Source organism: Diceros bicornis, chromosome 32 (genome assembly GCF_020826845.1).
Source record: "Diceros bicornis minor isolate mBicDic1 chromosome 32, mDicBic1.mat.cur, whole genome shotgun sequence".
Classification (NCBI taxonomy): domain Eukaryota; kingdom Metazoa; phylum Chordata; class Mammalia; order Perissodactyla; family Rhinocerotidae; genus Diceros; species Diceros bicornis.
This window is the reverse complement of record NC_080771.1, coordinates 8,917,036-8,941,098: the sequence shown is the minus strand read 5'-3', so window position 1 is coordinate 8,941,098 and position 24,063 is coordinate 8,917,036. Positions and strand designations below refer to the sequence as shown.

The following is a 24,063-nucleotide window of genomic DNA, read 5'->3' as shown; positions in this document are numbered from 1 at the left end:
CCTCACAACTGCAATAATCACATATGAGTATTCAATTGGGAATATCAAGCTTTAACTCAGTGCCTGACAAAGTATACCACCAAGTGTTCCCGACACACCACTTAGAGTTGAAGGGAAGATCTTACTCCTTCTCTAGCAGCCAACCAAGTGCACTTTGGACATCGGCTGCAGTGCGCTAGGCAGCTCAACAGGTGGACTCTGGGTCCACATGACATGGGCTCAATTCCTGCTTCCACCGCTCATTAGCTGTTGCGACCTCAGGCAGGTTAAGTGCCTCAGTTTTCCTGGCTGTTAAATGAACAATAGTAGTCCCTACCTCATGGATGGTTTACTTTTAAATGCTTAGAACAGTACTTGGCACATAGTTTGTGCTGTGAGTTCTTTTTTTTATTAGCAAAATTATTACAGTGTTTTTATTTTAGCCACTCTCACTTCCCTGCTATGCAAGATATTTAAATGCAAGAGCCATGTGTTATAAATTGTTATGTCCACTCTCATCCTTGATTCTTATCACATTCTCTGGCATATAGTAGGTTCTCAGATCACGTTAGTCAAGTGACTGAGGACTTCTTAGAGGAGGGGCCTTTAAGGCTGGGCTTGGGAGGATGGGTAGAATTTGGGGATGCAGTGGAATCAGGAGGAGGCAGAGGGAAGGCATATTAGGAAGACATAACACTGCGGGCATGTGTGCTTCTGGAGATAATCATTCACACGTGAGAGAAGTTTAATTCAGCGCATAAGAGGTGACTAAGGTAAAGCTGAAATACAAGGGTGCAGCATGCAGAGTATGCTGAGCTGGGGGAGGATGACATGAGGATGGTGGGAATGTTGGGGAGATGACACCCTTAGCCTTGAATGTGTCAGTGATGGTGTTCTCAGCATGAAGAGGCCTGGGAAGAGGTGGCATTGAGGCCAGGAAAACAGGCAGGGGCAACCAGGGGTGGTAGCCTGAGCCCCAGCTGACAGAGTGGGGGAGGAGAGAAATTGCCTGCTCCAAATTTAGGGGCACTGGTGGACTTTGTGTAATGGCCTCCTTGGGTCATTGCTAAGAGGTAGGCAACCAAACCAGATGACCTCTTGAGGTCCTTCTCAGATCTGCTTCCTATAACCAGTGATGTTGCTTCCCTCCCTGTCCAGGTGATGGTGTGGATCCACGGAGGTAGTCTGGTTATGGGTGGAGCATCCACCTATGATGGGCTGCCCCTCTCTGCCCATGAAAACGTGGTGGTGGTGACCATTCAGTACCGCCTGGGCATCTGGGGATTCTTCAGGTAAGACATCGGACTCTTCTCACTGCACACTGGTTCCTAAAGCAAGGATGCTAGGTGCCCACTCAGGTCTTGTCGGCCCTCAAGAGGATCTTTGCTAAATTCCCTAGTAAGTCAACCAATTCCTTCATAATTGGGCTCCATCTACCTTCTCCTTCCCCAGCCACACTGGTCCACTTTCTTCTGAGCTTTTGCATGTGCTGTTCCCTAGCCTGGAATGCTCATTCTACCTGACACACTTTTATTCATCCTGCAAGATCCTACTCAAATGTTTGTTGTTAGTGCTGTTGAGTCAATTCTGACTCCTAGCAACCATGTGAGGAAGACTGGAACCCTACTCTGTCTCTTTGCATCATCCTCTCATCTTTTGGCACTGTACCGGACTGTGCTCTGCTTCTATTTATGGGGTTTTCATGGACCATTTTTCCAGAACTGGATGGCTCGGGTTTTTTTCTTGGTCAGCTTTGGTCTGGAAGCTTCGCCGAAAACTGTCCAACATAGGTGACCCTGCTGGTATTTGAAATACTGGTGGCATAGCTTTCAGCATCACAACAACATGCAGCCGCCACAGTATGACAACCAACAGATGGGTGTTGTGGTTCCCTGACCAGGAAACAAGCCTGGGCTGCAATGGTGACAGCACTGAATCTTAACGCCTAGACCACCAGGGCTGGCTAACTCAAATGTTATCTTCTCTGAAATGCTCATCTCCTTTTCACCTGTGCTGCCCCAGCTCATTGCAACCTCTAAAATGCCAGTTAGCATGCAGCACAGCAGTCAGAGGCTTACGGATCTTACCTTGCGGGAAAGTAAGGAAGCAGCAGACTCATGGCAGTGAATGCTTGTGGATGAAGAAAGGGGTGGCTGGAGCTGGGAGGTTGTTGTAGAATCTGATCCCAGTGGACAACCCTCCCAGGAATGTCAGGTCCACTCATCCCATTTCCTTCTGCATCTGGCATATTCATAAGTCAAGGCTAGAGAATTCTCCATCTCCTCTCCGTGGAAACAGGACCAGGTTTCCTGAAGGACAGTTACTATGAGCCTTTTCTGAATGCACCAGCCCCAGGACCTCTGACCCTAGGATTCCTGATGTGTGGAATGGGGGAGGAGTGGGCTCCTCACTGGAAAGACCTATGGAGCTGGGGGATATAACCCCAAGTGAGTCATGTCCCAGGATGTATGTCTTCATTGAGACTGCCATCATTTTTACAAACGGCCCGGTTCTCTGCTCCCTGTTACAGTTAAACAGCTACATTAGGGATCCCCGCCCCTCTCCTCCCAGTCTATCCTCAAACCTATGTCAATCAGGTTTTCACTCCAACCATGCCACCAGACTATTCCGGCTGAGGTCACCAATGACCCCTCAGCTCATGGCCCAACCTTGGCAAACATCCACACACCATCTGGGCAGCATCCACAGACAATTGCTCACACGTTTTTGAAATGCTTCCTTCTCTTGGCTCCTGGCCACCTCCTACCGCGTGGATTGCTCCGTCTCAACCCCTTCAGTGTACCTTCCTGGTCCCCATCCAAGGGCTTCTGTGTATGTCTCCCTCTCCATCTTCACTCCTGCCCTGAGTGACCTCAGAGGTACTTTCATAGCTGCCTATGTTGGCCCCAACTTCTCCTTTGAAACCCAGAAGCACATCATTGTCTACCTCCTTCTACCTCCAGCTGTCACCATGGGATGTCTAAAGGGCACCTCACATTTCACTTGGATAAATATAACCCTTGACTCCCACTGCCCCTCTCCCCAAAACACTCCGAATTTCCCCACAGTGCCCCCTGCTCAGCTGTTGGCAGCTCCATCCTTCCGGTTGCTCAGGATAAAGTCCCTTGTCAGCCTTGACTCTCTTCTTTGTCTCACAACCCACATCCAGTAGGTCAGCAAATCCTCTTGGCTCCACCTTTAGAGAATATTCAGAATCCAGCCCCTTCTCACCTCCTCCCTTGCAGCAACCCTAATCAAAGCCTTCTGTGTCTCTCTCCTGGATTACTATAATAACCTTCACTTTTATAATCCTGCTACTTTTATACTCTCTATGATCCACACAGTAGTCAGAGTGATCATTTAAGACATAAACAGACTCTTGTCCTTCCCCTGCAGTGGCTTCTCTCCTTGCTTACAGTGACATTGACACCCTTACCAAGGCGCATATGGTCCTCTCTAGCTGCATGTCCTATACTCATACTTTGTTCACTGGACTCCAGGGCCTTTGCACTTCCTGTTTCTTCCACCCGGAATTCCTTTCTTTGGATATTTGCAAGGCTCTGCACTCATTCATTCAGGTCTCTACTCAACTACCATAGCCTCAAAGAGGCCTTCCCTGGTCATGTCATCTGAGATAGGACTCCACTGCCACACCTCTGCCTTTCCCCTTACCAAGTTTTATTGTTCCTGGAAGCACTTTCACTACCTGACATTATATTCTATACTTATCTGTTTCTTTGTTTATGATCCATAGTGTGAGCTCTGTGTACTCAGAGGTTTGCCTGTTTTGTTCTCAGATGGGTTCCTGGCTCTTAGAACAGTGTTTGCACATAGTAGATGCTCAATAGATAGATGCGGATGAAGGACTGTAGAGCCCACAACAGAACAATGCTGCAGGAGAGGAAGGCAGGTGAAGACCCCTGGGTTAGGGCTGTGGAAGCCCCGTCTTATTCCAGAAGGCTCACCTATAGCGCCATCTATGGTCCTGAGAGCCCTGCCATGATGTCTCTGCTCCCATCCCACCCTGTTCCCTTACTCATAGCACAGGGGACAAACACAGCCAGGGACACTGGGGTCACTTGGACCAGGTGGCCGCACTGCGCTGGGTCCAGGAGAACATTGCCAACTTTGGAGGTGACCCAGGCTCCGTGACCATCTTTGGAGAGTCAGCGAGAGGTCTAAGTGTTTCTGTTCTTGTAAGTGTTCCTGGATGTGATGTGGCTATTGATGGGACACCATGGAGACCAGCCAAATCTAGCCATGGGCACCTGTATTTGCAAGATCAGGATTCTAGGCTGATGCTCTTCTGCACAGTATCAGATTGTGGAGAGCTAGTGGCCAAACTCTCTTTATCCCCTAGGAAGCTCAGAGCTCACCTAGCATCCCGGGGCCGTAAAAATATTCAGCCACAGCTGCAACATTGCGCCTCTTCTAACTTGGTTGAGCTCTCTCTCTCCTTCCTAATCATTTTAACATTAGGACTTACCTCACTCTCTTGGGACGTAGGGGTGGGTATAAATTATGAATAACAGGAGGCAACATTGAGGGTTGTGCAGAGTGTCATAGTTTGGCTTGTAGCCATATACATGTCAATGGGACATGAGCACTTAGATCAGGTCAGGGGCCTCCTCTGAGATAGTTTGAATGTTTGTCCACGCCCAGGAAGGAGGGTAGCACTCTCTGGGATGTCTTGCTAGTGGGAATGGGGCTGAGGGAGACTCTGAGGGGAGCAAAGATGGAAAACCAGCTTAGAAGGTGCTGCAATCTGTAAGGAATCCTCCAGCTGCCTCATCGTTGAGCAGAGGGTTGGCTCTTTAACAGTATTATTAAAACATGTGTTGGCTTCAAAGTTGAATACTCAAGGGAGATTGTTTTCATATTTTATAAAGTGAAGAAAAAGGAAAAGTACAAATAACCTTAAAGAAGAAAAAAGTCATCCATAATTCCACTAGCCAGGTATACTCACCATGGACATTTTGACACATATTTTTCTAGGCTTTTTTCCATGACACTCCCTATATATCTACTTATCAGTCTATCTAATCATCTATCATCTATTTATCTTTACGTCTATCTATCTATCTATCTATCTTCTATCTGTCTGTCTGTCTGCTTATCTATCTATCTAGGATTTTTTTAAACAAACAAAAAAAAAACTTTAGCATTATAACAGAACATGAATATTTCCCTAAACATTAAGTACTCTTCCATAATTTTATTTTTGATAGTTGTGTAGTGTTTCACGGTAAGAATGAAAAATAGCATACTTGCCAAATGTCATAATATTGAAAATTGTGTTGTTTGCTACTTTTACTTTTATAAACAGCATGAGCATTCGTAGAAATAATTGTGTGCCTCCATGATCATTTTTCTTAGGATATATTCTGAGAAACTGAAATGCAGAATAGGATCTGTGTCTTTAAAGTGTTGTTAGGAATTTCTTAGCATATTTCAGATACTTTCGATTTTTATAAAACGCACATACCACACACTTCCTGTTCTGTCCCTCGCTCTGTGCTCCTGGTTCCCTCCAGCTGAGGGAGGTTTTCTTGGAGAAGCTGGGTCTCAGAGTCAGCCTAGGGAACAGGCCAGGCCAGGAGAGGACCTGTCATGTCCACTGAGCCACAGGGTCTCCAGGGGAATGGTGCAGGGCAGAGCTGTGGATGGGGCTAGCCCTTGAAGGGCCCTCCCTGTGAGCGAAAAATCTCTTCCTCTCCCTTCCCTCTCAGGTGTTATCTCCACTGGCCAAGAACCTCTTCCACCGGGCCATCTCTGAGAGTGGAGTGGCCCTCGTTGCTGCCCTGGTCAAGAAGGACTCGAAGGCCGCAGCGCAGGTAGGTCTCACACTGGACCACCCCTGAACCCTTTGCTCTGCTCTCCTGGAGTCTTCAGGGGCCTTTCCTGCCATGGGGTCCAGCTGGCAACCTCAAAGAATCACAGAAGTGAGAGTGGCTGAGCGAGAAGGACAAGGAGACCCCTCACCCAACCTCCCAGTTATCCAGCTGAGCAAACTGGGCAGAGAGTGGAGGCAGCTTGTCAAGGTCAGAGAGTGATCAGGGCAGAGCTGGGCCTCAAGCTCATGATTCTGTACTGTCAGCACAGGGCACTGTCCACTGATCACACTGCCCAACGTGTGCCAACGTGGGGGCCGGGCCAGACAGTGGGCAGTGGAGTGTCACCAAGTATTGTCTCTCTCAGGGTCTGAGTTCTGGTGAACCCACTTGCAGGTTGTGGGCCCCATGTGGTCCCTCTCTGAGGACCTTGTGACTGGGGGTCGTTCCTGGAGAATTCATTCATTGATTCATTTATTCATCAATGAATAATTTTGATATATCCAATATCTAGCAACTTTATGAAGTTTCCGTTCTAATTTAGGAGACAGATTAAGGATTACATAATCAAACACATTCTAAAATGTCAACTGTGACAAAAGCAAAAAAGCAGAGGTACCTGATGTCATAACAGAATCCAAAAGGAGCAGTCAGTATGGTGTGCAGCAGGAGGTTATCAAGAAAGACTTACTGGAAAAAAGTGATCAACGAGTTGAGATCAAAAGGATGAGCGGTAATTTACTTGGTGAGAAAAGAATATTCCGGAAAGAGGGAACAATATGTGCAAATGTCCTGATCAGGAGGAATTATCTCCAGTGAGAGAGAATGAGAAAGGCTGATGCAGCCGGAACAGAATAAACACAGGGAACATGGAGTGAGGTGAGGATGGGGACACTGCAGGGGCCGTGCTGCACAGGACCCTGTGATGACTTTGTCTTTATCTGGAGGCTGTTAGGAAGCCAAGGAAGAGTGAGCAACAGACACTCTGCTGAGGAGCACCCACTGGAGTGGGTGTTGTGGAGCATTTTGGTGGCGCTGTGAGTGCTGTTTTTGTGGAGTGGTGGGGGCAGCAGCCAGACATAGAGGGACTGGTAAGCAGGAGAGGAAAGGAAGACACCAGGAAGTTTTAGAACTTTGGAGACTGTTTTTCAGAATTCTTTGGTTACAAACAAGAGAAGCCCACTTGACCAGTCTTACGCGAGAAGGGAGAATTTATTTAAAGGAAAAACGTGGCGGAGATGGGGCTGGATTTTGCTATCAAACAGGAAGCAGAAACAGGGAAAATGAAGAGAATCTAAGACTCTCGTTCTTGCTCTTTCTCTCTCTCTTTATCATTCTCTTTCTCTCCCCTCTACTTCTCTCTGTGCCTTTTTATTTATTCAACAAATACATCCTGAGAGCATTGATTCTGTGTCAGACACTGTACTAGGCTCTGGGGAGCCCTACACACTCTCCATGGCCCCACATTGATGGAGCCTGCCTTCTCTCCATCTGCGTCTTCTCCTCTAGTCACTTTGTAAGTGACCTACCTGAGGCCAAATGGCTAGTAAGTAGATGAGCGAATATTTGAAACCAGATGTGATTTGTAAAATACATTAATTTGTTTCACACTGTGAAACAGTGTAATTCTGGACTCCATGCTCTTACGCCACGCTCCATGCGGTCTCTCCTTAGATGTTCAGCTCTGAGATAACTGTGCCCCTTTTACCACAGACAAGTAACAGAGACAGAGGTTGTGTAATTGGCACGACTGGGACCAGGACCCACAGCTGCTGGTCGGGAGTATTTTCTGCCACCCCCCTGCTACCTTTAGAAATTGAGGTTGGGACAGAACATCTCTTTATTGACTGAGGGAAGGGATGTGGATCTTGCATTCTGCTCTCGCCTGTGATCTCTACAGCAAATTGCGCTGTTTGCTGGGTGTAAAACCACCACCTCAGCTGTCCTTGTTCACTGCCTGTGCCAGAAGACAGAGGAGGAGCTCCTGGAGATGTTGCAGAGGATGGTAGGTGCATCCACTCTCCTGGCCACGCAAGACCCCACCCTGTAAACTTGGCCACAGGTTCACCATTCGGCTGTCCCCTTGCCCCAGAAAAACTACCTGGGACAGTGTCTTGCCTCTCAGGAGAAATGTCAGCCTCTGCATCTGAATGGGGAATTTCTTTTTTTCTTTTCTATTATGAAGTATCTCAATCACAGGAAAGTCAAAAAATAACATAGTGAACAATTGTATAATAATCCCCCAGCTCTATCAAAACTTACTATTTTGCATATCTTATTTTCAGATATATTTTACAAATTAAACATTACATATTCCCAGAGGTAACTACCTTACTGAATTTTGGGGATGGGGCTATTAAGAACAAAGATTTTCAGAAAGGTTGCCACAATGCATTTGGCTAATTTAGAAACTACCTTAATTATAAGGCCCAATCGAGGTAGCTCAAATGAGGTGGCTCAATTTTCCAGATTTTCTAGACTCTACCTCAATTGTGATTCTAGGATAACTACACATCCATCCATTCATCCATCCATTTATTGATTCATCTTCTTATTTTCCATCTATCCATCCACCAATGTATGCAATTCATCAATATCATTTTATCAATTTCATATCAATCTATCTATAACTTTCATTCATGTATTATCAATCATCCATGCATCATCCAGCCACCATATATCTTCACACCATCACCCATCTCTCTAAAATCAATGAGCCACCCATCTCCTATATGCAAGTTATCATCCATATAAGCACTTATCCATCCAATTCACCAATACTCCATGTAGTAACAAACTCCATCCATCCATCCATCTGTCCGTCTATCCATCTACCTGTACTAAATGTGTGGCTGGATAACAGGGAGGGTGATGCACCCATGAATTTGATATAGTCCCTGATCAGAGGAAACTATTCAACGAGAAAAACACTCATATACACCCTGGGATAAGTGTGTTGGGAGTACAGAGATAGGAAGCATTCATTATAGTCACAAGCATACTTCACAGAGAAGATAAAATTTGAGGATTGATGGATGGCTATGGCAGTGGGTCATCACAGGGAAGGTACAACAGGACAGACGCCCAGAGAATACAGCATCTAGGGACAACAGGTACTATTTCCTTCGTGAGAGAAGTGTGTGAATGTGAGCTCAGGAGTAGCCTGAGCCTCTGGACTCCCTGTCTGGACCCTGGGCTCCTGAGAACACTCCTGGACCCCCACGGACAGGCCTCTAGCACTGGACTCTGCTCTATTTCCATGGGTTGAGTCCACCGTGACCCTAAAATTGGATCCTGGGTTTTCAGGCTCAAATGAGGTGAAAAATGTGTTCAAAGAATTAAAACAGAACTTTTTTCTCATGCCTGGAAAGAGGCAAATTTATTACAGCAATTCTCCATGTGGCACAAGAGGACCTAGCATTTAAGGGGAGAATTGGTGACACTGGGAAAATCCAGAGAACCTGAGAGAACATGTTATCCTTCTTGGATTTTCTGATTATGTGGAAGTGTTTCCATGATTATCCATTCTCCCCAGCACACATACACACACATACATATACACACCCAGGGATAGTAGGGCTACAACCCATAACAGAGGGACCCTTTTCAGTCACTTCCTGCATACTGCTCAGACCTGTTGGCTAGAGTGTTCAATCAGTGCAACCTTGTTGAACACACAACATAGAGAAGTGTAAGCTAGGGTCGTTTTCTATGAGCTTGAGTGAGTCAGGACTTTCTATTGCAATATGAGAAAGTTCATCTCAAAGTGCCTAGAGCAGAAAAAGAAATATAACAGCCTCTTCAGGTAGCTAACTGAAAACTAAGCTACAGTTCAGGAGTTGATGGCCTCAGGCATGGCTGAATCCAGAAGCACATATGATACTATTAAGAATCTATCTCCATGCCTCAGCTTTTTACCTCTCAATGTTGGCTTCGCTCTAAGGCAAGTTATTCCACTGAGGAGGTTAAAGGCAAGAGCAGCACTCTAGACTTACATCCTATCTGCTTAGAAACCCTCTTTCCCAATAATTCCTGCAAAAGTTTTGGTAAACTCCATTGGACTGACATGAACATATGTTCACTCCTGAACTAATCTCCATGGTCAGGAAAACAGGTCACATACAGATGCCTGGATTCATGGACAGAGAGTGGAGAAGAGGGAGGTCCCTCAAAGGAAAATTAGGATGTTGTTACCCGGGGAATAAGAAGGGGAAGTGGATGGAGGGTGGGGCAGGCACAACCACAGACACCCTCTCCACAGCTCCCCTCCCCGTCCTACACCCACACCCCGTGCTCGGGCCCAGGGGAGCCAGTATCCAGCTTTTCTCCCAGGGAGCTTCTCACCCACATCCTCTGCTTTTGTCTTCACAGAAATTTCTCACTCTTGATTTACTTGCAGATGCCAGAGAGGTAAGGACCTTTGGTTTCTTGATTAAAAGACTTAGTCTTGACACTTCTAAGCTCCAGTTAAATATGAATGAAAGGATTCTCCCTGTGGACTCAGAGTAACTTCTTGTGTTTATGTTGCTGAGGCCCAGAGAGGGGCAGTGACTTGTCTGCAGAACACAGCCAGAAGGACCAGATGTAGAATGGAACACGTTCCCCTGACTCCCAGTCCAGTGTTCACAGTCATCAACTCTGTGTCCCCTCAGCCTAGCCAGCCTCTTCTTGTTTACATTTCCCGCTACCAAAAATGCCCCCTTTAGAGAAGGCTGGACTGAAACTTCCACTATGGAGAGGTGGGGATAACTGGATAAGAGGTTACTTCAGGAGCCTACATTGAGGAGCCCCAATCGTCTCCTGGAGGCTGCAGGGTTGATTGGCTGTACAAGCTGCACTGTCTGCAGGGCCGTCAGGAAGGGAGCCCAGAATCTCAGTCCTGAGGATACCACCCTCCTCCCAGCTGTGCAGGAAACTCCAGAGGCTTCCTCCCCATCTCTTTCCTCCTCCCCTCCTACCTTCCATCACATTTCCACGTTCCAGTAGCATTAGCATCTTACACTCCTGTTCTCTCTGCTCTTTCCCTGGGGATAGTAGCACTTATCTTGAAAGGTGTTGTGAGGATTAAATGAGATTCATTCCATCAGTCAGCAAAGATTTAATTAGCACTTGCTATGTGCCAGGGCCTGATTCAGGAGCCGGGGATACAGCAGCCAAACAGGCTAAACAGAGGCCATCCCTGCCTCCTGGAGTGAGGGAAGGGTCAATAAACAGACAAGTAAAATACGTAGTGTGTGTTGACAGTCAGCATTAGGGAGAAAAAGTAATTGGGAAATGGGGCTAGAGTTTGCCAGTGGTTTGAATTTACATGGCAGGGTCGGGAATGGTCTGTGAGAAGGTGACATTTGAGATGAGTTCTGGAGGAGGAGAGGAAGCCAGCCATCAGGAACACTGCAGGAAGAGTGTTCCAGGCAGAGGGAAGAGAAACCGCGAAGGCCCTGAGGCAGGAGGCTAGTGTGGCTGGAGTGGAGGCAGTGAGGAACAGGCCTAGGGCTGAAAAGGGAATGGAAGGGGGGAGTGGTCCTTTAAGGACTTGGATTTTGATTCCAAGTGTGATGGGAAATCTTGCGAGGGTTTTGAACTGAGGAATGAGTGCCCTTGGATTTCACAAACAGGCACTTTGACTGCTGTGGTGAAATTGAAGATGGGGAAGGAGACGAGTAGATGCTTGGATAGCAGTGGGTATCTATTGGGCTTCAATAATCCAGGGAAAAGATCATGGCGGCTTGGACTAGCCCACAGCAGAGGGGGTGGTGAGAAGGGGTTGGTGCCTGGATATTCTTGAAGTGACAGCTGACAGGATTTGCTAATGGACAGGATGTGGGGTGTAAGGAAAAGAGAAGGGGTGAAGCAGGCCCCTGGGCTTTTTGACCTGAGCCAGGTGATGCACGAGGCCCCAAGGGGCAGCAACTGGCACCCACTCTGAACAGCGGCGACTCCTGCCATTCTCACTGTTGCTGGTGTCACTCAGCCCCCACTGGACGCAGCTCTGATCGGGCCCTCGTCGTCTCTCTCCTGGACTTTCACCATCTTCCACCTCTACTGTCCCTCCCACTCCTGTGCCCCACGGTGCTGCCAGACTCACCCTTATTGACCCAGGTCAGGGCATGTAGCCCCTTCTTAAAAGGCTGACCTTCCTGACAAGACGAACCCCCTCACCTCCGTGGAGTTACCCTTCAAAACACATCTGAGTCCCTGCTCTGTGCAGACACTGTGCAGAGAATGTGCTGCACCATCTGCTCTCTCTCTAGTCCACGCCCCAGTGCTTCTTCCAAGACCAGGACTCTCGGGGTCTGAGGTTCCTGGGATTAGTGCTGCACAGTGAAACCTCTGTCTCTCTGTTCATGCTGTTCCCACTCTCTGGAACACTGTTCATTCCCCAGAGCCCACGGGATGGTAGACACCTCCTCCATGTGGCCTTCCCTGTGTCCTCCTTCCAGAAGCAATAGCTCCTTTTGCTGGCTTCCTGCAGCCTCCCTTTCTGAACTGCACAGCCTCTGGAAGAGAGCAGCCATGTCACCGCCATCCTTTGCCCTTGTTGTCAGCTATATTGCATTAGGATTTAGGCCCTTGTCCTGCTGAGTCAGATCACTTGAGAGAACTTCTCCTGTGCAGCCAGAACAGGCCAGTCATTCACTGACCTTGCAGAGCAGATGTAGGTCCTGGGAGCCATAGAATATTAAAACCTGGGGATTGTGCAGTTTCACCTGCCATCGAGGTGGGGAATATGGCACATGGAGCTGGTGTCCATGTGAGGGATCTGTAACAGCACTGCTAGTGAACAATATCCAGTGTGTATCCAACCCTTTCCACATACCAGGTACTGTGCTGAGTATTTTACCTGTGTTTAGTCATTTAATCCCCACAACAACCCTGAGGCACAAACAGGTGAAATTACTTTCCCAGGTTACCAGCTAGTAACTGGTAGACCCAGGTCTCAAGACCGGATTGTCTGGCTCCAAAACCCATGCTCTTAACAATTTCTGTGACCAAATATGAAACATAACTACCCAGAACCAGCTTCCCAGATGGTGACATGTGAATCTGCTGAATCTATGACATGTAAACATTTTTCATCACAGGTAAAGCCTAAAATTAAGACATTTATCAACATGATGTTATCCCATCCCTGGTTTTTTTACTCCTACTCTTCCTCTTGGATAGGGAGCCAAGTCTCAGTTTAAAGCACCTGGAGTGATGAGGAGCTCAGTACTTGCTTAAAGTGAACCACTCATCAAAAATAGCTCATGTTTAAATGTAGATACATAGATACAGTCAATTGTAATTAGTCATGATTCTGTATTTGTGAATTCACCTACTCACTGAAGTTTATTTGTTACCCAAAGTCAATACTCGGGGCACTTTTGTGGTCATTTGGGGACGTGCACAGAGGGACAGAAAGTTTGAGTCACCTGATGACGCATGCGTTCCCATCTGAGATCAAACACAACAATGCGCTGTCTTCTTATTTCCACTCTCAGACTATTAACAAGTGTCCCTTTAATGGTCTAGTTAGTGCCACGTTTTTCACACTTTTGTGCTTTCTGTTGGTGGTTTTGCATTTAAAATGGCCCCCAGCACAGTGCTGAAGTGCTGTCTAGTGTTCCTCAGCACAATAATGCTGCGATGTGCCCAACATGTGAGAAATACGTGTATTAGATGAGCTTCATCCAGATGTGGGTTACAGCGCTGTTAGCTGTGAGTTCAGTGTTAATGCATCAACTGTGCAGCACATCCAGAAAACGGGTAGGAAATTTGCCCTGAGGCCCCTCTGGAAATGCTGAAGTAACGTCTGTAGTTGTGATGAGGCTGTGGAAAAGCGGCTATAGTTGTGGTTTCGTGAGATGATGATGATAAAAATCACAGTGGATGGCACTGTCATGAGGCTGAAGGACATGAATTCACAGTCACATTACCCGAGGCTGGAAAGTGTAAGCCCTTCTCAGCTGGTGTTTTCTTATAAATAAGAACTACAAATAACTAATTATTTGTAAGGAATGTTTATTATATTAGGTGTCTTTAAACACACATAAAACAGGGCTGTTGAAAATGTGACCAGAGTCCCCCAGTACCCTAACCCTGTATTTCCAATGGGGACAGTGGCACAGTTTGACTAATTCAAAGTAACAGTGACTTTATAGAGCTAAACCACCATGAATAATGAGAAGTGATTGTAGAGAGAGAGATACATGTAGATATACATGTGCTTTAATTTGAAATATATGTAAATGTGTAGATATATATCTCAATTATTAAATCTAAACATATATTTATATATTTATACAAATATGAATATATATAAATACATTTGTATGTATATATGTACATATATATATCCCCATTTGAGGGATACCTGCCCCCATCACCTTATGTTTCTAGCCCCTGGTCAAAGTTCTGCCCTCTGGGGTCACAGAGACTTAGCCTCCTTTGTTGGGATCCTGAGTTCTGTGGTCACCATCATGAGTACACAGTCCTGTGGCGCTGGCCTTGAGCTCATCAGGCAGTAAGGAGAGGTGGGTGTTTGCTCTAGAGAGGAAGCAGATACTATCCTCCATATTCCCTAGAACCAGCCTTACCTGCCCACTGTGGTTGATGGAGTGCTGCTGCCAAAGATGCCTGAAGAGATTCTGCTGAAAAGACATTCAACACTGTTCCCTACATCGTCGGAATCAACAAGCAAGAGTTTGGCTGGATAACTCCAAAGGTTTGTGTTGGAATCTTAGACTCACCTCCCCTGCCGTTCATATCATCCTTCCCATCTCTGCTCACAGGAGCTCCTACTTCTCCAGACCCCCTTCAGGGTCCAGGGCGGCTGTCCCCTTCACACAAGTTGACATTTCCGTGGAAACCTTCTCAGCGATGGCCCAACTGTCAACTTGGTGAGCAGCCCTGGTGAGCAGCAAAATACTCTCTAATTGTTTTCCAATTCAAGAATCCTAAAATGTGGATGCTGGGGGGCCTGTAGAGATAATCCTTGGGCAGATGAGAAAGCTGAGGCCTGGAAAGGGGAAGGAGCTTGGGTGTTAAGGAGAGTGAGGTCTTGGGCCCTGCAGCCTCTCCCCTTGGGCTTGGTGCTTTCGTAGATTCTCCATAAATCCCACGTGCGCTCCTAGTCATCTCTAAGTGGAAAGATTCAGAGGAGCTAGCTTTCCATTGGCTTAAAATTGACTGCTAAAAGCTAGGAAGGGCTTTCTCTTCTGCCAAAGATAGACAAAGCTGGCACTAGTTGAAGTGGTGAGGACGGGTTTTATTCAGTTAACCACTGCAGTAGGGAAGAGTCCAGTGTGAACTGAACTCAAGTCCCTGAAACAGCAGGCTGGGTCTTATTTAAAGGTTGGGTGCTCTCAGGGAAAGGCTGTTGTGGAAGCTGGGAGGGGTGTTTGTCCATGTGACTGGTCCACCTGGATTAGGGAATTGGTGCTTATTGGAGGAGAAGCAAACTCTCTTGTCTTTTTTTTTTGGTCTGGAAGACTGTCCCTGAGCTAAGATCTGTGCCAGTTATCCTCTCTTTTTGTATGTGTGACGCCACCACAGCATGGCTGGAAGGGCAGTGTGTAGGTCCATGCCCAGGATCTGAACCAGGGAACCCCAGGCCGCCAAAGCAGAGCAGGGGAACTTAATCGCTAGGCAACCGGTCAGGCCCCAAAGCTCTCTTGTCTTTATGACAGGAGACAGAGGTATAAGTTGGAGCAAGGTTCCCAAAGAAGTTAGGATTCTACACTCCCACAGGGACTGAGAGAGAGCAAGAGTCATCAACTGAATGTCTGCATTTCAAAGAGATGGCTCTCAGGTCATTGAGGAAACAATTTGGGGAGGTGTATTTACATCTCAAGGGCAGAGAAAAGACCTGTAATTACAATATTTCTAAAGTAGCTGCTCTAAGACAGGGTTCAGGGACTACCTACCTGTCACCAGGTTCTGGCTGAACAAACAGTGAATTCTCCTGGCAGCAGGGAGCTTTCTCAGACAGGCATTTTAAGGGAAGCTGGGTCCTCCTAAAGACAGGGCCTTAAGCTGCTAGAAGGCTGATTAGAGTTTGGTTGAGTCCCTTAGCGCAGCTTTGGATGGAGCTGTTATGTGCTGAGTTCTGCAATTCTCACTTCAGAACAATTTCAGAAAGTGAAGGACCAAAGCCATCATGGCAAGATTTGGGGCTTCCTCAGTCAGCTGAAAGAGGGAGGGTATTTGTGAGGTCGGTGTGCTCTGCACAGAGCCCTCCACTTGAACACTAGCCTGGCTTAAGCCAACTCTCTACGTCTTGATGAGCATTGGGGGGACTGTAGCCTGACATATATATACACATACATCCTGCAAGCAACTGAGACAGCTTCTCTTAACATTTACTTTACCCTCTTTGAACTTCTTGAGTTTCTGGATATAATAGTCTATTTGATTAATTAATTTAGCCCAACTCTTCAAAGACCCTGACTGTCAAGACATGACAAGGTGACCTTCAGCCTGCATTGATTTGATCAGTGGGTCAGTTTGGTTCTTCCTGCTAAATCCCAATGATTCACAATTGCTTAACTATTGTTTTAACAGATGATGGGCTTCCCCCTCTCTGAAGGCAAGCTGGACCAGAAGGTAGCCACATCACTCTTACAGAAGTTCTGCCCCATCCTGGTAAGAGTCTAGGGAATCACAGGAACTGGGTGAGAGCCAAAGAGGGGAGGAGTTGGCCCCAAATTGCAGACCAATTAAATTGCAGAATGAAGACTGGGGCCAGAGAATTCTACCCCCATTTTTCTACATTTCTCACCCACCACATAGGGTGGGGAGTGGTTGCACAGGAATCAAGAGGTCTACCATTAACACGAGAAAAGAGCTGTGTCACTCACCAGAGGGTGGTGGTAACTTTCACTCTTGATTCATTTCAGAACATCCCTGAAGAACTGAGTCCAGTGGCCACTGAGAACTATTTAGGAGGCACTGATGACCCTGTCAAAAAGAAAGACCTGTTCCTGGACTTGATGGGAGATGTAATGTTAGGTGTCCCATCTGTGACTTTGGCCCGTCTCCACAGAGGTGAGTCCCAGAGGTTAGGGAAGAAAGGGACACCGAGCCCACCAGCTATACTATCTGTCCTGCCCTCCCTTCAGCATAGACAGATGTGTGGAAAGAGCAGAGTGTCTGTCCTCCCAGGCTGATTTCATCTGGCCCTAGAGTGGGGTATTGTCTTATTTTGGTTTCTTCTGGAAGCTGACTCTGGGAAAAGGATCCAAATGCAAGTGGTGTATTTGGGAGGTGTTCCTGGAAAACACTGGTAAAGGAGTGGAGAAATGACACGGGAAAGAGAAGGAAGCTAATCCATGCTGCCCTGTGAAGCAAGTATCCACAGTGGACAAATGGAGCTGAGGAGCTCTGGGAAACCTGCAGAAGACATGTCTCAGAGTTATAATGAGTAAGCGGTATGGGAGCTGGGGTATTTATTTTCCAACTCGCATGAGTCATTGGTTCAAGGCTGTTCTCAAGGAGTTGTTGATTCTCTGGCGCTCTGACCTGCTGCACAGAGGGGCAGAGTGGTCTCTGGTGTCCAAAGACCTCAGGCAAAGATGCCATAGGTGGAAGTCAGGCTGGCATGCCCCTGAGCTCTAGATATGGTGAGGCATTGATAACGTCTGCTACAACGACTCACCACCTGATGTTTTTGTGTTCTGTGGGAGTAAATAGGAAATCTTAGAAGATGTGTCATAGCAGGTTTCTAAGGTCCAGAGCTAGCTTCAAACTAATTTGCTAACTAGTGTAGCTGAGGGTAGAATAAAGCCAAGCAGAAGATCAGAGGGCTGTCCGGGACCAAGTAAGCTGAGAGAAATGAGTAGTGGGAGATATAAGGCAGGTGGTCTGGAGAACGTCCGTGTCTACAGCTGGCTATTGTCCATTCTGGTATGTGCTGTCTACCATATGACCTTCCAACATTGACCCAAGGCTGTGTCAGTAGGATGTGAGGTCAGGGTGGATGAGCTCAACTAGAGAGGAGGTGTCCCTTCTGGGTGCCTTTTTGAGGTCCTCATAAGACTCTTGCTTTTCTAGGAGCCCTCTTTCACCTAGTCTGCAAGCCAGGCAATGGTTCTCCATTCCAGACCTTTCTCTCTAACTGTGCTGGAAGGGTTGTAAATTCAGGATGTTGTAAGCATGATAAAAGGTATCTACACCTGACCTACTATGTGCCCAAGCACTCAGGACAGTAACATACGGGTGCTGGTTACTATTTCCTCCTCCCGAGGGTCTTGATGAAACTCTTCAGCCAGGGGCTGCCTGGGGTCAATTCTGTTCTTTAATAAACTTGGTCTTGCCTCTTCCTACCTGTCTGCTTTGTGGTACCGCTTTCTGCATCGTCTGCTGGTCCCAGCTGTGCAGACTTGTTTTCGTCTGATATCTCATGATTTTGTGTTCAAGGTCTTTTGACAAGAATACACAGATTTTGTCAATGGTGTTCTTTCATTTTTGTATTTTTCTCACTGTCTTCTTGAGAAAAAAGAACTCTTCTGGATATAAAATTGACATATAATAATATATAACGTCTTACAGTTGTAGAAAGTTTTGAAAATATGGGAACACATAAAGAAGAAACTAGATATCACTCATAACTCCTCCACCTAGAAATGTCTGCTATAAATTTTTGATGTGTTTTCTTCTAATAATCTTTCCATGTCTTACATATAATTTAAAAATTAATTTGTATTGTGTTTTTGTTCATAGAATAATATATTGTTGACGTTTCCTCAATGTTAGTAAAAACTCATCAAAAACATCCATCATTTCATGGATTAGAATTTATTTTAGTATTCCTGTCCTAGTGAATATTTAGGCAGGCTGCTCATATTTTGATGCCAGAAAAACATTCTGCCCAGCCTTATTTGCATAAATCTTTAATCTAGTCTGTAATAATTTTCTTACAATTTGTCTTTAAAAGTGAAATTACGAGGCTGGGATATAGGAGCATTTTAAAGATCTTGATACAGATTGTGAAGTTGGTTTCCAGTGTATAAGAGTGTGGCTTTCTTAATTCTCTCACCTTGGACACTCAGACTAAAAATAAAAATAACACTGCCAATTTCATAAGCCCTTCCTCACACACGCACACACAAAAAAGCATCACTCTGTTTTAATTTGCGTATTTTTGATTACTAGCTGTCTCTTTCCTTCTGCTTCTCTTGTTGTTCCTAATGGTTATTATCCAAATCTCTTCGCTACTTAACTTTGAAGACTTGTGTTGAATTGGTTGTAGGAATTTTATAAATCTTGGTGGTTTAAGGCAGAAAGTTAAAAAGAAGAAAAAAAGAATAACTTTTGGACAGCATTGTGCCAAAAATAAGTTCTCTCATTCACAGAAGTTCTTTCCTCTCTGCTTGTGTTGTGAACTCCTTTCTAAGACCTTTGAGTGGCAGAGACCAGATGAAACACCCCACTTGTAGTGAGTTCTGCTTGACCTTGAAGCAGCTGTTTAACATGTGGATTATGGAACCAGAGAGGACTGCTTCTTCCAAAGAAATCCTCTTGCTAAGCCAAGGGTGCAATGATGGGAGTGAAGGAGGCAATTAAATAAAATATTCTACTTCTTTATGTCAGGATGGAATATATTGTTAAATCATTTTGTGGATGAATATGTAATGATGTGAAGAAATGATTGTAATTTTTACATAATAATATATACAATATTGTCCCAATTTTATATACATTAAAGTGATATGTGCTAAAATAGTACCAGGTTTCTCTGAGTGGTGAGATTATAAGTGATCTTCTTGTTCATTTTCCTTTCTTCTGCATTTTTCAAATCTTTTTCCTAGATCCAAAGGGAAAAAATGTTGTAAAGTGTCTCCACCAACTGACTTGAGGCCTGACCCCTCCCATGTTGGTGTCACTCACTGTGGGCCTCATGATTCATGCAAAGTGCCGATCTCCATGGCCGGGTGGCCCAGGAGTTAGCCCTGAAGGAGCAGCAATGGCAGCTCTGGACAAGCATCAACAGGAAAGCTGACATCTCTGGGGCTTGGAGTGGAAGTGGTGAGAGAGGAGGCAAGGGAGAGGAGGAGAGAGAAGAGAGGCAGCTTTTTCCTTCCTCAGCCCCTCTTCTCTCTTCACTACCTCAACACTCCCCAGGCCAAGCAGGAGGCAAGACTTGTGAGGTGACAGAGAAATAGGAAACACTGAGTTTGTGGTTTCTTGAGACAGAAGAGACCGGTTGTTCCATACTGCATGTATTTGTATTTAAATATTCGCAGTTTCAGACCAGAAACTTGGATTGGCTTCATTCTTCTCAGAAAAGGTGAGAAAAACACTGGAAACACTCAAAACTGTTCACAATAGAGGACATGAACTTGGCTCCAGGGATCCCCCAAAGGAATGAAAACTAGCCTGTTATCAATGAAATACAGTAGTGTACACTGTATGTATGTAGATGTTCTTGAGTGTGAATGCATCAGTAGGCAAAGGGGTTTATGTGAATTGACCTGATGTTCTTATAATGATAGTTATTTTGAGTGGATCTCTCCAGTGTCTCAACAGTCATTCATTCCTTCATTTAATCTTCATTCATTCAACAAACACCTGGCTCAAATCCCATTCCACCTCCACCAGCTATGCGCCCTTAAGCAAGTCACAGAACTTTTCCAAAATACTACTGTTCTATTATGCTGATAACCAGGGGTTTCTGGAAGGGCCACACAGTGTCCAGCACACAGTTGACACTCACAATGGACAGCTGTTATTAATGTTGTTGTTGTGTACTCAGGACCTAGATGTGTCAGCAATTCCCTGAGTGCTCAGGGCCCCCGGAGACCTTGATACCCTCCAGGTGTGTGTCAGGTAAAATGAACTGTGCGTGAACCCATGTCTTCTCAGATGCCAGAGCCTCCACCTACATGTATGAGTTTGAGTATCGCCCAAGCTTCTCATCAGACATGAGACCCAAGACGGTGAAAGGGGACCACGGGGATGGGCTCTACTCAGTCTTCGGGGCCCCATTTCTAAGAGGTGATTGCCCTTTGGTGATTACAAACTTGGGATTAGGAGACCTAGGTTCAAGTCTCAGTTTGGTCACCTTGGGCAAGTTCCTCTTTCTCTCCGGGATTTAGTTTCCCAAATTCTCCATAACAAGGTTGAACTACAAACGTTCCCAACCTTTCTCTTATTCTGACATGCGTGATAGAGATTGTGTATCCATGTGCCCTCATTCACGATCACTACAAGAACCCAAATGTAGGCATTAATGTAACAGGTGGTAGGTGACCTGTCAGGTCCGGCTCAAGGGCTAGGATGCCGCCACCCACTTCCACTCACATGAGCATATCAGGTTGAGTGAGAGTAAGGTTAGAATGGATGTTGACCTTGAGTCACAGCTAATATGTGTCTATTCATCCATCCAACCACCCATCTATCTACAACTCTTGTCTTTTTTAACTTAATATATTTATTAAATATGTTTTTTAAATATCATGTATTTAATATGATACTTTAAAGAAAACCTTTCACAGATGTCTTCAGTGCCTTAACTATCAGCAGTTACAGAGGACTTGCATGTGACCCACTTCAGGGCTGTTTGTGACACTCCAGTGCCTCTGGGCATTCCCTGGTTGGGTGACTCTTTAGAAGCATTGCAGGTCTGTTATTTTTCAGATTCTACGTACATGTGGGTGAGTGAAGGAGATTGAGGAAAGACCCAAAGAAGAGAAATCTTAGAAGGTAGGGTTGTTGTAGTGGAAAACCTGGGGCATGGCATTGTGACTCTGAAGAGGGAGGACGGTGAGGGTGGGCACAAAAGACAAAGGCCACCCACTCATGGATTGACTGCAGCAATTTACTGTGTCCTACATCAGTACCTCTCAAGCTTGAAGTGCTCATACGTTACCTAGGATCTTCTTAAAATGCAGCTTTTGACTCAGTCATTATGGAATAAGCGATTAGATTCTGAATTTGTCATAAGCTCTCAAGAGATGCTGCTGCTGCTGGCCCAAGAACCTCACTTTGAGTAGTAAAGTCTTTTTGTCTCATTCCTACAGAGGGTGCCTCAGAAGAGGAGATCAAACTCAGCAAGATGGTGATGAAATTCTGGGCCAACTTTGCTCGCAATGGGTGAGCCTCATGGCAAAGATGGAGCAAGGATGGGAAGGGGTAGGGCAGCTCTGTTGGGAAGAGGTGTCCTCTAATGTTTCATGGTCAAATTCCTGGCCTTGTGTCCTCTGACATGAGAGCTCTCTAAAAATTGCCAGGCTGCTCAGGAGGTGGTGAGCTCCTTGTCTCAGGAGGCATACGAGCCTCTTGGCAGAGATGACACCAGAAGTCCCTGAAATCTCAGAAGATTGTTGGGGCCACACAGTACCTTTGTGGAATATCCATTTGATTCTGTTCCCAGGAACCCCAATGGGGAGGGGCTTCCCCATTGGCCAGCATATGACCAGAATGAAGGGTACCTGCAGATTGGTATAACCACCCAGGCATCCCAGAAGCTGAAAGATAAGGCAGTGACCTTCTGGACCAAGCTTCTGGCCAAGGAGACAGCAGGGAAGGGACAACAGACAGAACATGTTGAGCTTTGAGTGGTCAGCTGAGACTGTCTCGAAGGCCTAGGGGAACCCAGATGGTCAGATGGTGTATTCTCTAGAAGGCGTTTCTGGGCGAATGAGGCATCTTATTGTGGAGGCTGGGGAATTGTGTGGTGGAAGTGGGCCGAGGCCAGGGAGGGGTTCACTGTCTGTGGCCTCAATTTGAGGAATAAATCTTCTTTTGGAGACCAAGTCAGTGTCTGTGTCTTCAACTGGAGATTAAGCCATCATCCTTAGAAAGAGAAGAATGAAAAGAGAGGGTACTATGTGCAGGAAGGGTCCTCTCACAGTCTGGATTGGCCTCTGGACAAGCAGTGTCCAATTGGCTCGGCCCTGGGACACTCTGCATCTGCTCCTTGTCTCTAGGCCCTCAACAACTTCCAACAACAGGTTGTGGCGTGACCAGATTTCAGTGTCCCTGTCCTCCCTATGCAACTACCTGTAGAGATGGAGGAGGCTCAGACTGAGGATGCACCTGGAGTGGCGGGTCGGGGCGGAAGGGGAACTGCTGAGGTGACCCTGTGGCACTGTTGTGTGGCCCTTACTGACACTTCCACAGGTCTACAATTCTTTCCTCAACATGCACAGTATCCTCTCAGGCCCCTCCCTGAGGTCATCTCTTCCAATACCTTGTCTGAGCCCCTTCTGTAGCCTGGACCATGTCAGTCCAAGATGTGACCACCTTAGAGTGAGTCCCTAATCTGTCACTCTACAACTGCCTCTTGTAGAATCCCTGGGGTGACTTCCGGCTTCTGCTGGGACGGAGAAAGTTCTAAGGAGTGTCACTTCCACCCAACAGCAAGGAACAGCTGGATTATCCTCAAAATCATGACTTTTCCTGAACTATTCGAAGAGCCGAGGCTACAGGTGAACAACTACCCTGAAGTCTCAGGAAGACAGGCACTTTGTAGGAGAGATGGCATGTGGAGGCTGACTTACCATCTTCTCCAAGTGGAAGATGAAATCACCATAGATGTGGGTAGAATGACTCTAAAAGTTCTAATCAAGTGGTAAAGGCCAAGCATTGGCTAGTATGAGAGTATAAAGTGCTCGGGAGCTACTGACCCCCAGAGGAGTTTACACAGACTCTTCTCTCTGGACCTCCAGCAGAGGCTCATGAGAAAGATCGGGAGCAGGTAGTAAAACGAGAGAAAGTCCACTTCAGGGGTGCAGGCATGAAGCCCTGCTAAGACACTTCTCCCTTAAGCCACAAAATCCCTAAACCGTTGGGTAAAGTGCAGCAAACCCACATCCCTCAGGGCTTTGTGGAAGACCTATTGTGGCTGAGAAAAAAGAAAACTTAAAAACTCTTTTCCCTTGGGAGAGGGACAGGAGACCATCCTGAGTCCTGGTTCTTAGAGGTCTGTTACTGCTGGGGAGGGCCAGAATCACTGAGAAAGCCCCCTTTCCAGGACCAAGGGACATAGGGTCTTCCTAAGGCTGACACTGGACCAGGACAAGAGAAATCACCCCTGGAGGCCACCTCGAGTTAGCACACACCAAGTACTGAGCAGCAGAAATGTACCACTGGGAGAGGAGAAAGCTTGGAGAGAGACCTTCTCTGAGGGGTGGGTGCATAGGGCAGGGCTAAAGCTGAAGTTGGAACAGGAACATTGAGGGAAACCTTTCAGCAGCTCTCGCCCTAAGCACAAGGTAGCACTAGAAGAATGTGAATCAGGTGGTGCACTGAAGATGACCATGGCTACATGGAA

The 24,063-nt window shown here is 46.3% G+C and overlaps 1 pseudogene; it reads left to right on the top strand.

Moving 5' to 3' along the window:
* Positions 1–22,345, top strand: part of LOC131396009 (liver carboxylesterase 1-like) — a 30,900-nt pseudogene extending 8,555 nt beyond the window's left edge.
* The last annotated feature ends 1,718 nt before the right edge of the window (positions 22,346–24,063 follow it).